The sequence below is a fragment of the Monodon monoceros genome, unplaced genomic scaffold (assembly GCF_005190385.1).
Source record: "Monodon monoceros isolate NGI ecotype Baffin Bay Population unplaced genomic scaffold, NGI_Narwhal_1 Super_Scaffold_6, whole genome shotgun sequence".
Classification (NCBI taxonomy): Eukaryota; Metazoa; Chordata; class Mammalia; order Artiodactyla; family Monodontidae; genus Monodon; species Monodon monoceros.
Window position 1 is genome coordinate 90,231,073 of NW_021703783.1, and position 15,309 is coordinate 90,246,381.

Below are 15,309 nucleotides of genomic sequence, written 5' to 3' on the forward strand. Positions count from 1 at the left end.
CAAAGCCCAGAACCACCTAATCGCTACCAGGCACTTGTCCCCATCCCCGACCACCTGTGGCTGATTCATGGGTTGTAGGGTTTGGTGGAATCAAGAGGGAAAGAGAAACAGCTGCGTGACCAGGAACCCTGAGCCGCTGGTCAAGCTGGCGCCGCGCGGGGCCAGATGGGAAGCCTGACTCGTTCATCCGCTCAGCAAGGGATGAGTGAGGGCCTGTTATATGCCGGGGACATGGGGGCCTGGAGGATCAGTGGTGGACGTTAAAAAATGAAAATAAAAGAGATAGAAGGATTACAAACAAAATCATCTCTCTCAATGAAACCTTTTATTGTGCTAAAATATACATAACAAAATTGACCATTTTTAAATGTACAGTTCCGTGGCATTGAGGACATTCATACTGTGGTACAACCGTCACCACCATCGATCTCCAGAAGTTCTTCATCTTCCCAAATTGAAACTCTATACCCGTTAAACACTAACTCCCCATTCCTCCCTCCGCCAGCCCCTGACAGCCTCTATTCTCCCTCTGTGGCTATGAATTTGACTGTTCTGGGGACCTCATGTAAGTGGAATCATACACTTCCATGAGTGTATAATATGGAAAATCGAATTTGACTGGAATCGAATTTGGAAATTTGATTGGAAATCAAATCTGTCATTTTGTGTCTGGTTTTCTTCACTTAGCATAATGTCTTCAAGGTTCATCCATGTGGTGGCATGTAAATCAGACTTTTATTCCTTTGTTAAGGCTAATATTCCATTGTATGTATTTGTGTTGTATTTTTATACCTTTATATATGTTGCGTATTTTGTTTATCCATTCATCTGCAGGTGAGCGTTTGAGTTGTTTCCACCTTTTGGCTGTTGTGAATAATGTCGCTATGAACACTGGGGTACAAGCTGTTTGAGCTTCTGCTCCATCAGAGGATGTACTTCCAAACTCCTTTGGGTCTATACCTAGGAGTGGAATCGCTGGATCATATGGTAATTCTCTGTTTAACTTTTTGAAGAACTGCCAAAGTGTTTTCCACAGCGGCTGCACCATCTTGCATCCTATGATTAATTTTAAACTTACTTTATTTCGACTTTTTAAATGTTGACCAATCTTTGAGGTGGTTGGGGGAGGGACAGAAGTTCCTGCTCAGCATCGCAGCTGGGCTGTGCAAATGGAGAGGAAGAGGCAGAGATGGGACAGATGGTCGAGGAGAGAGAAAGTCCTGGGGATCCACCTGAGAGAAGCCATGTGTCCCAAATACACTAAGCTGGCTGAGGGCTGCCTGGGGCTGGCATCGTGTTTGGGAAGAGCTGAGAGAAGAGAGAGTCACTCATTCATTCAACCAACATCCTCCGAGCACCGGCCCCACCGCGAGCTGACCTATGGAGAAGGGAAGACCCAGTCCCCCGTTGTGTCTGTCTGACCAACCTGCTACTCATCTCCCCAAAGGACCCACACAACAATAGCAACCAGTCATTAGGGGCTCACCAGGCGCCAGCTGCAGCCCAAGCACTTTAGAGAAGTTAATATTTAATCCTCACAACAATCCCCATCTCACAGGCGAGGCGCTAACTGCAGCTCAGAGACGCTGAGTAGCTTCCTCAGGACCACACAGCTGGGAAGTAGAACAGCCCACACTCTTCCCCCCAAACTGCCCCCCCCACAAACTGCCTCTCTCTTCAGCCTTTTCCAAAGATGCTGAAGGTGGTACCAGCAAGGGAGTTAACATCACACACTCCACGGAATCCGATATTCTCCAAAGTCCCTCTTGGAGGCTGGGACGCCACCAAGGATTTCTCCCTCCAGCCCTCTCCCGTGTCCCTGGGTCCTCCTCCCTTCTGCCAGATTCCTGCAGTGCCCAGCCCCACCCTACCCCCAGCCCTCTGCGGTGACACACTTCTCCTCCTTCTGGAGAGCAGGGGTGACACACCCACTCCACCGTGGCGGCCTCCACGGAAAGCCGGGCCCTCCAGATAGCAGCCCCACCTCCCCGAGCGCAGGCAGGACTGCTGAGAGCAAACATTTTCCCCCTTTGTCACATAGAGTAACAGACTCTTGAAAAATCACGTACTCAGAGGATCACAACTGAATCTTATAATCTGAGGCTCTCCACCAAAGAACCTTAGAACCATCGACTAATAGAATCTTGGAGTCAGTGACTGGAGAATCCCAGAACACTACAGTCTCTCCATCACAGACTGGGCGGTGGCTGATGTCATGGAGGGGCCCAGGCCAGCGGGCTGACACAGAGCAGCCAGGAGAGTGAGGGGGTCTGGGAGGAGAGGGAGCCTTGAGGGTGCAGAGGACAGGGTGTGGGTGGAGGAGGGAGGCTCGGCCTGTCATGCTAGAGAAAGCAGTTGGGGGGTGAGGCCAAGCTCTTGTTACTGATGGTTTTAATTATGTAAATCGGCCCAGGGCCTGCGTCTGGCACACGCTTGGCCTCTAGCAGCTGGTAGCAGAATTAATCAGTAAATAACCAGCTGGATGGGGCCTGTGAATAAGCACCCAGCCACCCCCCCCACCCTTCCAAAGGGGTCCTCTCAAGCTGGCGGGGGTGGAGGGAGTACGTGAGAGCTTCAGCTCACAGCTGTCAGTAGAGCTGCACGCACAGACACACACGTGTCCGCACACACACATGCATACTCGCACATGCTCTGTACGTGCAGCCGCAGCTTTGGACGCACCGTGTATACGCACAGGTGGATACACCTGCACACACAGACCCTCGACGGCAGCAGCCCCGTGTGCCCGGCACACATCTCCCCACGAAGAGCCCAGCACGCGCCCAGGAACATAGCAGTAGGAGGCAGGTTCCTCATTCCCACCTCACACTTGTCATCTCTTGGGTGGGACAGAGCTTTGCAGCTCATGGCCACGGCCTTTCTCCTCCACAACCGCCCTGTGAGGATGGCCAGCTGGGCTGAAGCCCTGGTTTTACAGATGGGGAAACTGAGGCTCAGAGAAGGCACTTGCCCAGGGTTGTATCCAGAGGTCTTTCCTCCCCATCCCACGCCCCAGTCAAAGGTTAAAAGAGGTTACAGACCCAAGAGAACTGGGGAAGAGAAGTGGTGGGTACTGGGAGCCCCAAAGATATGTCCTCTCTCACTGAAGCAGAGCAGGCTGGGCAGCCCAGTGTGGGCCAGGCCAGTGTGGGTCCAGGCGGTGGAGGCTCTCTGCTCTCCTAGAGAGCTGTGATGAATTGCTCTCTCCCTGCAGCCGGTGCCCTCTCTCCCACTGGGGTGCAGCACTCCCCAGCGCTGCCCGGATAAATCTCAGCCTTGGCTGTTTGTTGATCACTTTCCCTGATCGGGGGTTGGGCTTTGGCACCATCCCTAGCGGCAGGAGGGGACTCGCAGGGAGAATCATAAAATTAACGGACAGGTTTCCTCTTCCCCTCTTCCTTCTCTCTGCCTCCGGCTTTCTGCTGGCCTCTACTTCACTCCGGTCGGGATCCCTTTATAAACACTGATTGAGGGAATGAACTGAGACACGAATGAATTTCTGAGACGTGGAGCCGTGGGTCCCTGTCTGTGGGTCTGGCTTACTGTGCAGCTGAGGTCAGCTCTCAGCACCCGCTTCCCTCAGCCTCAGCCGAGGGGGCTCCCAGCAGGAAGAGGAAGCAGGAAGGTGCCCTTTGTGGTCAGCGGGCCGTGGGGGAAGCTGGGAAAGGAACTTGCAAGCCAGGGACCCCCAGAGGGTCAGCCTTTTGGAGCCACCACTCCCTAGAGCAGCTGACAAAAGCCGGGGGGCTTCTGAAAAGGCCAGGATGTACAGCACTGGTTAGTGGCTTGGCCTCTGGAGGCAGCCTCCTTGAGTTCGAGTCCAGGCTCAGCCATTTAGTAGCTGTGTGACCTTGGGCAAGCAGCTTCACCTCTCTGTGCTTCAGTTCCTTTTGTGTAAAGTCGGGTGAGTAACAGCACCATAAGTGAGTGGGTACATACTCTTTTAGAAGAGTCACTGGTGAGCACAGTTAAATACCCTAAAAATTAGCAATTGTTACCATAAGTAAAGGCACTGGTGCTCAGACATTCACGTGCATCAGAATCCCCTGGAGGGCTTTTAAAACACAGATTGCTGTCCCCCCCCATCCTGCAGAGTTTCTGCCTCAGTAGGTATGGGAAGGGGCCTGAATCTGCATTTCCAACACTTTACCAGCTGATGCTGGGACCGCTCGTCGGGGTCACACTTTGAGGACTCACTAAAGCCCATGTTGGTGCTTAGTATCCAGCTCAGCCCCCCACCCCCTCTATAACTTGGGGACTGAGGCCCAGAGACATGAGCTAGTGCCCAAGGCCACACACGGTGAGAGTGGCCCAGGCTTCAGCCTTCCAGGGGTGCGGCTCTCAGCAGGAAGGGGATGGCTCTGGAGGTGAAGGTGGCTCCATCACTACCACCCCCCCCCCACCCTAACTCTCCCCCCTCCCCCTCATGGCTCTAGGAGCAAAGAGGCAGAATTTGCCTTCCCTGCCAGAGGTAATCTTTTAATCTCTTTGGCTTTAATCTTGCAGCCCAGCATCAACCCAAATCCACACAGGGGAAGGAAGGGGTGGGAGACACAGATCTCTGTCCTGGGGAGGCTTTAACCCTGCTCCTCCCCACAGATCTCCCAGCCCATCTCTGCCTTCCTCACCCCTTGCTCCTGGGAGGCACTTCTAATAGAGGATGAGAAGGCAGAGAGAGTAGCCAGATGGGGCGAGGCCAGGTGGAGTCATATGTTAAAAAGACTCCTTTGGGAGGCAAAGCTTTCTTAAACAGGACACAGAAAACATTAATCATAAAAGAAAAAAATGTAAACTAGGCTTCATTATGATTAAGAACTTATATTCAGCAAAAGACACTGTTAAGAGAAGGGAAAGCCAATCCAAAGATGCATTCAAGGGCTTCCCTGGTGGCGCAGTGGTTGAGAGTCCGCCTGCCGATGCAGGGGACGCGGGTTCGTGTCCCGGTCCGGGAAGATCCCACATGCCACGGAGCGGCTGGGCCGGTAAGCCATGGCCGCTGAGCCTGCGCGTCCGGAGCCTGTGCTCCGCAACGGGAGAGGCCACAACAGTGAGAGGCCCGCGTACCGCAAAAAAAAAAAAAAAAAAAAAAAAAAAAAAAACAAAGATGCAGAAAAGATAATTCAATACATATATCTGACATAGGACTAGTATCCAGCATATATAAAGAACTCCCACAAATCAATAAGAAAAAAAACCACACAAAACAATTTTTTAAATAGGCAAAGGATATGAACTGGCAGCTCACAAAAGGGAATATCAAAATGGCCAACATGCACATGAAAAGATACTCCACATTAGCGACTATCAGAGATATGCAAACTGAAACCACAATAAGCTACCATTCACACTCACACAAATAGTCAAAATTAGAAAGACTGATAATAACTGAGACACAGATGTAGAGAACAAAATCAGTCATCTTATTGATGACTAATAAGAACCTGCTGTATAAAAAAATAAATTTAAAAAATTCAAAAATAAAAAAACAAAAATAATTAATTCATTTTTTAAAAAAAGACTGATAATATCAAATATTGGAAGGAAGTGAGAATCAACTCTCCTACGTAGCCAGTGGGACCGTTAATCATTCAACCTCTTTGAAGAACTGTTTGGAGTTTCTTACCAAGTTACACCCATTGATCACCCACTTGTAGGGATTTACCCAAGAGAAGTGAAAGCATGTGTCTTCACGGAGACTTGAGCATGAATTCTCACTGCAGCTTTACTTATCACACTCTGAACAGAAAACAGCCCAAATGGCCATCAACAAGTGAATGAATAAGCAAATGGTGGTATATCCCCACAATAGAATCTTACTCAGCGAGACAAAAGAATCGACTACTGATACACATGCCACAACCTGGATGAATCTCACAGGCATCATGCTAAGTCCGAGAAGCCAAAAGAAAGAAAACACGCTCTATGACTCTGTTTAAATGAAGGGTAAGAACAGGCAAAATCAGTCTCTAGTGATAGAGGTCAGGGTAGTAGCTGCCTTGGGGGAGGAGGGGTTAGTGACTGGGAGGGAACATGAAGGAGCCTTCTGGGGTGCTGAGAATATTTGATAAACATATGTAAGTCCATCAAACTATACATTTAGAATCCAGGCACTTTCTTTCCTTTTCTGGATGTAAATTATACCTCAAGTTTCTCTTAATTTAAAATAAAAAAGAAATGAGCGAATTCCCCCGGCAGTCCAGCGGTTAGGACTCAGTGCTTTCACTGCCGGGGGCCCGGGTTCAATCCCTGGTTGGGACAGCCAAAATAAATACATAAATAATAAAATAAAAAAGAAATGAAGAGATAGTACATTTGGAATATGTACTCAGACCATCTCTCACCCACCTCGGAATCAAAGAACCTGGGACCCATCCCAGCTTGACCACGGTGTGACTTTGAACCCATGGTTTAGCCTCTCTCAGCCTCAATTTTCACATCTGTAAAATGGGGGTGAGACTCTCTGTCAACCTCACCAATATGTGGAGAGGATCAGTGAGGAAATGGAGGAATGTGCCTTGAGCAGTTAAATGCTCCCTCGGATGGTCAGGGCCCAGCAGAAATGGAGGAGCATACACTTGGCCCCTGGGTCTGGGTTGCGGGGGCCTGGCTGGGCCTGCTGGAGAGGGTCAGGGGGTCTTCCCAGACAGGGCACCCACATCCTCAAGACACCAGACTAGGGCTTCCCTGGTGGCGCAGTGGTTGAGAGTCCACCTGCCGATGCAGGGGACACGGGTTCGTGCCCCGGTCCAGGAAGATCCCACATGCCGCGGAGTGGCCAGGCCCGTGAGCCATGGCCGCTGGGCCTGCGCGTCCGGAGCCTGTGCTCCGCAACGGGAGAGGCCACAACAGTGAGAGGCCCGCGTACCGCAAAAAAAAAAAAGACTCCGGGCTACCCCATCCTGCCCTCCCAGGTGGATCACCTGGACCTCCCAACTCAGGGCCAAGCTGTACCATAACTGCTGCTCCACAATTCCTTCTGGAACATACCTGCAAGGCACAGAGCCCCGAGCTCGGAAGCTTCCTCCCTCTCTCCCCCAAACCCCTCCATGGTTGTCCAGCAGAACCCGCCTCTCCAAGGCTGGCACCACTACTGGATATAATAAAGGGGAAATAAACCCCCGAACTAGTAGGCCTCTGGAGGGCATGGGAACTGGCACTCACTGCTGGGGCTCCTTCCCCTCACCCTGTCTGGCTGTTTGGTTTGAAACAGTCACAGAACCTGGAAAAAGAGATGGATTTCACCTTGGGGCGCACAGGACTCTGCTATACCCTGTGGCAAAGACTTACAATATCCTGTCTCCCATTTACCTTAGTGACAAACACTCGCTTGGGCCCAGCCAGAAAATTCCATTTCCCAGCCTCCATTGCAGCTAGGAGAGGCCAATGAGGGAGCGAGCATAACTTGTTAGGTGGGACAGAGGGGGACGGACATTCAGCCAGTGTGTGCCCACCACACCTAGATAGTAGATGTGATAGTGAAGATCCAGCAACCTTCTTGGAGCGTGAAGTGACCTTAAAGATGAAACCCACATGCTAAAGTTGGCGGGACTAAAAGAGAGACGGAGCCCAGGTTCCTGATGACACCGTTGAGCCCCGCACTAGTCCTGGACGCTTTTCTCCTGACATCCTTTATGTAAGAGAGAGATAAGCCTAAATCTAGTTTAAGCCACTGTCGTTTCCAGTGTCTATTATCAGCAACAGGAAGCAATCCCAAACTAAAACACAAAAGCCTTGTGAGGTAGATATTACTGTGCACCCTCATTTTCCAAGTGCACCCCCAGCCTCCCTGCCTCCCTCTCAGGTTTCCATTATGCCCAAAAGACTAGCATTCAAATCCCAGCTCCCAGACACTGTGAATAAGCCTTGGCCTGGGGGCTTCCCTGGTGGTGCAGTGGTTGAGAATCCGCCTGCCAATGCAGGGGACATGGGTTCGATCCCTGGTCCGGGAAGATCCCACATGCCGCGGAGCGGCTAAGCCCGTGCGCCACAACTACTGAGCCCGCGTGCCACAACTACTGAAGCCCGCGCGCCTAGAGCCTGTGCTCTGCAACAAGGGAAGCCACCGCAATGAGAAGCCCACACACTGCAACGGAGAGCAGCCCCCGCTCACCGCAGCTACAGAAAGCCCGTGCGCAGCAACGAAGACCCAACACGGCCAAAAATAAATAAATTAAATAAATAATTTTTGTTTAAAAAAAGCCTTGGCCTGACCTGGAGGGCGCCCCACAACTCAGGGTGAGTGGTGCTCCACGCTGGTCACTGCACCTGGAGCTGTCGAGACAAGTGTAGTTGAGAAAGCAAAGCACTGGGCTGAAACTCATGCCTGTTGCAGAAATAAAGGAGAAGCTGGAGGATATTCGCAAATCACAAAGAGCAAACAAACAAAACGAATACTAGCCAGGTGGGGTAAAAGTCTCTTTTAAACTTGTCCTCCCCTGTCTTTGCCATGTGAAACTAAGGCTTGTGGGTCTCCTGCAAGAGGGGAAACCATTAAACTCACACTGAGACCGCCCTACAGGGCTGTCCTACAATCCATGGTCTAGCGGCTGGGTAATAAGCAAGGGTGCCAGCCAGCCTGGGCTCAAGTCCCTGCTCCATGAACTGTGTGATCTCAAGGCAAATTCCTTACCCTCTTTGTGCCTCATCTATAAAATGGGCACCATAGGGGGCTTTGAGGGTTTTCGCAGCTGACCTGGGAAGAGCTCAGTCCTGATCTGCAGGAGGAGATATTAAGTATCAGTCACTGTTGACATGTTCTGCTGAGAACGTTCTTTATCGTGTGTCTGTTACAGGAAACTGAATTTACTCACCAGTTTTGGAACATTTCATTCGCGGACTTCACACTCACCGCTCTGATCATAATTAACCCTGTGTGGAGTCTCCCGGCACCAGGAAGAGCAACGCAAAGCTTTCCCTCTTGGTTAAGTTTATGCAAGTAAAACTAAGTGGTGATTATACATGGTTCATTTGTCAAACACAGGGTCAAAAATCTCAACTTGTCCATGTTACTAAGGCAACACCAGGAAGCACCCTATGTCCCAAACCGTGGCCCCCTCTGACACTGACTGAAATGCCACCATTAGAGCCAGAGAATCCCTAGGAAGAGAAGCAATTTAGGAACAGAGCATCTTGGAGTAAATGCACATATCCAGGTCAGAGCGAGCGAATCACAGCAAGGAAAGGGAGGGAAGGAAACACCATGGGAAAATTTTTGGAGCTTCTTTGGGGTAGGTGAACTGTGAGCTCAGTCTCACCCACCTACCCAAGTGTGTGTGCATGCGCACACACACACATGCACACATACATGGATAATCGCTTTACCCCACCAGTAGGGGCTTAAGCTGCTATCTAGGCTAGCACCACCCCCCCAAGCTGCACCAGCCACCTCTGTCCCAAGGTGAGGTTCCCAGAGGTTCAGAAAGGAAACGCTGCAGGGCTGGAAGCTGAATCCCACAGAGCCAGCAGCTACCGGTAGTAACAGACAACCTCACTCTCTGTCACACACACACACACACACACACACACACACACACACACACACACTCATGCACAGACACACAGTCAGAGACAAAACCCCAGACACAGATGCACACTGAACTGTCCTCCCAAAGGCAAGACAAATCCAGAAAGACCACGGGGAATCGTCCTGTCTCAGAGAAAGCCACAACTGTGCACTCCCAGAAACAAGGTGGACACGCACCCTGAAACACACTCACCAACAGGCCTGCTCCCCTGGGGTGTCTCTGCCCTGTGCCCCCACTCCTACCCCTAGCTAGCTCTGCCCTCCTAGTCTTCTACCCAAGAGTCAAACCCAATCAGGTTTCCCTATCCTCACCCATCCCCTTTCCCAGATATGCAGGCCCCCCAGGAATATCCACCCTCCCACGTGTCCTCCTTTAACGCAGCTCCCAGGAACAGGGCTGCAGGCAGTAGGTGCTCGGCACACCTCCCCCTCCCCCTTGCCTGGGGCTCACTCTTCATCTCCCTTCCTCCGTGGAGCTGGCGACTCTTCTCATTTTCCAGCGAGTGCGTGAAAACATAGATTAGAGCAATTAGAGAAAAATCATCGGAGGGCAAAGCAGGAGCCACCACCGCACCTAATTACCAGCTCCAGCAAGGCATGGTGAAGCACAGACTCACTCGCACAGATTACAAATTGGCACAAATTCCAAACAGGAAGGGGTGGGGGGGGGCGGGGAGGGGAGGCTCCAAGTTCCATCTTAGATTCTCTTGTTTCTGTTTAAACCTCTTCTTTGCTGTTTGCAGCCGTTTTCACAGCCGTGCTCCCAAGAGAGGCAGGCAGGGCAGAAATGATTTCAGTCCCATTTTACAGAAGGGAAAACTGAGGCCCAGGGGAAGAACAGTTGTAGAAGGTCCACCTGGACTGGTCTTCCTGGCTGGAGGTGGGGATCAGTGTGGCCTCAGACCCCAGGAATGGCCTCAGACCCCAGGAAAGGCCCCCACCGACCCCCATCAGCCCTCTCCTCTCCCTGGAAAGAATCAGCAAAGGGTTGAGGTACAGGGCAGGTTCTGGATCGGCCACAGGCATGCTGTCTGGTGATCATGGTGGGCAGCATCTGCACATGGGGTAGCCTTGCCCTTCACCAAATGGCAGGATTATTTAATTGATGGCTGCTGTCCCCAGGTGCTCCTGTGGGAAAAGATGTACTGTGTGCTCTTTTCCCCTGACGGGGAGGAGGGGAAACTTCCTAGAATCTGAGTGCAGGGGGCCCATTTCTACGCCTCCTTATCCCACAAGGCTCTTCCCAAGCCTGGCCTGGTCCCCGCCCCCAGCAGCATCCCAGGCATCCTAACCTTCCTGCTGGGGCCCACCTGGCCGGTCCCTGGCCTGGGGGAGAAGCCAGCAGTGAGGCAGGAGTGCCCCCTGGTGGTAACAGCCTACACTACCCACTGGGACTCCACCCCCAGGTCTAACATCTGGGCCTGAAGACATTGGGGATGGCTCCATTCCTGTTCCAGCCGCAGGGAGCTCGGGAGGCTCCTGGATGGCAGATGGACACTAGGTATGGTCAAGAAAGAAGGCAGGGGAGGATGCCCAGTATCAAGCATGACCCATCAGAGGAGCTCAGGCAATGTGGGATGGATGAATGAAAGAATGAGTGAACAAATGTGGAAATGAATTCATTGTTTCCTAAAAGGTGGTGTAAATATCACTAGTAATATACAAGATACCTTTTAGATAGTAGTGTACTTTTTAGATAATAATTCTTGTTTATTTTAAGAATTATGTACTTATTTTGATGTATGTTAGATATAATAGATCCGGCCCATCAAATCCGTTATATAAACTTTCTGTTTAAAACAAATGTCTTTAGGTACAAAAAAAAAACCATTAAGTAAGCAACATATGGGTACTCTCAGGACCTAGCATAGAAAGTGTCCAATTAATGCTAATAAATGAATGAGGAGACGATCAGCAGGTTATGATGTTCTTTGTAGAGCAGAAGGTAGACAGTCCCAAACTTTGCTGTAAACAAATCACCGGGGGAGCTTTTTAAAAAGAATATGTCTGGGCAGGGATGTGTCTTTGAATCTCCGGCGGCTGAGGAAGAAGCCAGTGTGTCCTGGACAGCTCCCAGAGGAGGCAAAAGACACAAACCACCCGATTTAGGTGACTTATAAGGAGCAGCATGGCTTCGCTACCATTTGAGATAGTAAAACTCATCACTGGAGGAAGCAAGCTGTGCTTGGGTGACCTGGGACTCCTTTGCTGGGTAAGAGATTGGACTGGATGAACTTGAAGTTATCGTGCAAGGAAAGAGAAGCGAGTTATTCTTTATGGGAACTAGCTTCTACACTGACACACAGTCCAAAGTTAATGTGTGTTCACTATGGTTTTAACATACTAATTAAGTATTTCTCATTTAGTCACCCTGCACATCATGTTTTATTTGACATATGTCTTTATTATCAGTTAATATAAATACTACATTCGTTGCCGTACAGAGGATATAGAATTTGCTGTCCTGAGTTGATTTACAAGTTAGTTCATTTACGGGAGTTTTCTCTCCTGAAAAAAAAAATCCCCTTCTTCTTGAAAACTGTGTCTAGTTAATTATGAACATATATTAATATAATGTAGTTAATGTGGCTACAGTCTGTTTATCTGTTTTAATTGGATCCCGGTTTGATCACATCTTTCAGTTACTTTCTTAATTAGAAGTTGGAGGAGTGAGGTGTTCGGCGTTGGCTTTGGAAAGGGATGCTGTTTGCTTCTAAATCCACACGTCATCTAAAAAGCGCAGGTTGAGTTAATATTTGATGTGTGAGTTGTTCCATTATCTTGTTAGATACCACTGATAACAGAAAAGAATTTCCCATCATGAATTTTCATGGCTATACCTCTGGGAAAATATTGATAAAAATAAATTGCATCCTATTTGGAAAGATTGGCATACCTATTGAGATTGAGTCTAATTTTTTATATCATTTTAATAGTATTAAGGAGCAGCTTTTAAAATCTGAATAGATTTTTAAAACATAAAACATGAATAGGGCTTCCCTGGTGGCGCAGTGGTTGAGAGTCCGCCTGCCGATGCAGGGGACGCGGGTTCGTGTCCCGGTCCGGGAAGATCCCACATGCCGCGGAGTGGCTGGACCCGTTAGCCATGGCCGCTGAGCCTGCGCGTCCAGAGCCTGTGCTCCGCAACGGGAGAGGCCACGGCAGTGAGAGGCCCGCGTACCACACACACACACACAAAAAAACCATGAATAGATTTGTCATAGCACAGGGTCAAAAATCAGTTCTGTTGATGACAAGTTATTCGATATTAATTCCATTTTATGAACAAATGCAGTTGAGTTGCAAATCCCTTAACAGAGGGCAGTGTTAGGCCAATGTTTTAATCGGTATTAGGAAATGTCAGACTAGCATCCCCAAGGAAGAAGAAATCTTTGGCACAATGCCGAAAACATATGTGTTAGTTTTAAAGCTGCACCTTGCTCTCTTACATAGCTACAGGGAATATAAATCTGTACATCCTCTCTCAAGGGCAATTGGACAGTATCTACCTAAACGATAAATGCAGCTTCTCTTTAATTCACCGATCCTACTGCTAGGAATTTTTCTTTCAATATACTCACACATGTGCATAATAACATGTGTACAAGAAAATTCATTGTTGCATTGCTTGAACAGCATATGATTGGAAACAACCCGAATAGCCATCAGCAGAGGACTCGTTAGTAAAAGAACTGTATAACTCTTTGAAATGTTACATGGCTGCAAAAAAAGAATGAGGGCTCATCTACAACAAAAAACAACCCAATTTAAAACTGGGCAAAGGACTTGAAAAGACATTTCTCCAAAGAAGACATACAAATGGCTAATAAGCACATGAAAAGATGCTCAAAATCAGTAACCCTCAGGGAAGTGTAAATCAAAACCGCAGTGAGATGGTTCCCACCCACTGACGAGACCTCACACACATTAGGATGACTATTATTTTTTAAAAAAACAGAAAACAAGTGCTGGTGAGGATGTGGAAAAATTCGAACCCTTGTGCATTGCTGGTGGGAAAGTAAAATGGTGCAGCTGTTGTGGAAAACAGTATGTCAGTTCCTCAAAAAAAAAATGTACACAGAATTACTATGTGATCCAGCAATTGCACTCCTGGGTATATTCCCAAAAGAATTGAAAGCAGGAATGCAAACAGATATTTGTACACCAGTGTTCATAGCAGCATTACTCACAACAGTCATAAGATGGAAGCAACCCAAGTGTCCACGGATGGATGAATGGATAAACAAAATGTGATATATACAGACAAGGGAATAGTATGCAGCCACGAAAAGGAGTGGAGTTCTGATACATGTTACAACATGGATGAAACATTACGAAGAAGTTTTGGTGGTGATTGCACAACATTGCAAATACAATTAATGCCACTGAAGTACACTTAAAATGATTAAAATGGCAAATTTTATGTTTTATATATATATTATATTTTAACACAATTTTTTATATTAATAACGTAATTTCTTAAAGGCAAGGGTGGGGCGTCTAAATCCCCTCTTTGAATATGGGCTGGCCTTGGTTGATGCTGCTGGACTTCCTAAGCTGGGTCATAGGGGGCAACCCAGCTTATACCTGGGACCCTGAGCCAGCATGTAAGAAGTCCCTCTACCCCGCAACGTCATACCAGAGAGGGCTCATAGAATGAGAGCAGCAATTTGAGTCTTCCCCAGACACGTGGAAGAGCCTTCAGATAATCATAGCCCCAGCCGGGGCCGCCCCAGCTGACACCAAGTACAACAGAGACAAGCTTTCCCACAAAATCCTTCCCAAATCTCAGATTCATGAGCAAAATAAGTGGTGTCACTGTTCTAAGTCACAAGTTTTGGGGTAGTTTGTTATGCAGCGATGGGAAATGGAATGGTAAACATATTACTTATGTATTAGAATTTATTTCAATTTAATTTAAAAATAATCAGATACAAATAAAACAGATTTGGACAACATAAATATCTCTTGCAAACCAACTGGTAAATTGGATGTTTTCACTCTCATGGTCTGTATCCTGCCTCTGTAAAGTCATTAAAGGTGCAAATATACTTTCTCCCAGATACTGAACAAAGCTGGGGTGGGGGGAGGCTCAGTGGGCTGGAGAGATGGGAACACAGGTCCATCTGGAGACTCTTTTCCCAGAAGGCCAGGTTACAGGAGAGAGAAAGGTCACTGGAGCTATGTAGCATGAAGGGACAGGTTTCTGACCCAGCAGGGCCAGACTAAAGACAAAACTTGGTCAGAAAGTCCTTGAAATAAAATCCAGAAGGTGGAGTTATGAGTGACATACATCACACAAGATGGGGCTTCAGGAGGCTTGAGAAGGAAGTTATATAGCCAAAGCTAGAGAATTTCAGACCTGGACAATTGAGGGGCTAAAGGTTTATTTTTTAAGCTTAGAAGAACTTAAAAATAAATCCATCATGTATCCTCCAAACATTCCCCCACTGTCTCCTTCCTCTGTGTGGCTCTCCTCAGTCCATCAGCTTCTAGAACTCCTGCTTATTTGTTTACTTGTTTGCTGTATCTCCCTGTATTATTAGCCAGGGCAGGCTAAGTGCTGTAACGAACATCCCCAAACCCAAGGGCTCAACTCAACACCAGTTTGCTTCTGGTTCTTCTAACACTTCAGTGCATCTGTCTGATGGACAGATTCCCACGAAGAGATTCTGGGACCAGGGCTCCTCCCATCTCCAGGCTCCTATAACGCAAAGTCCTCCCCATCCAGCCAGTGATGAGGACAGAGAGAGATCATCTCGTGGGGGGCGGATTTTATGGGCCAG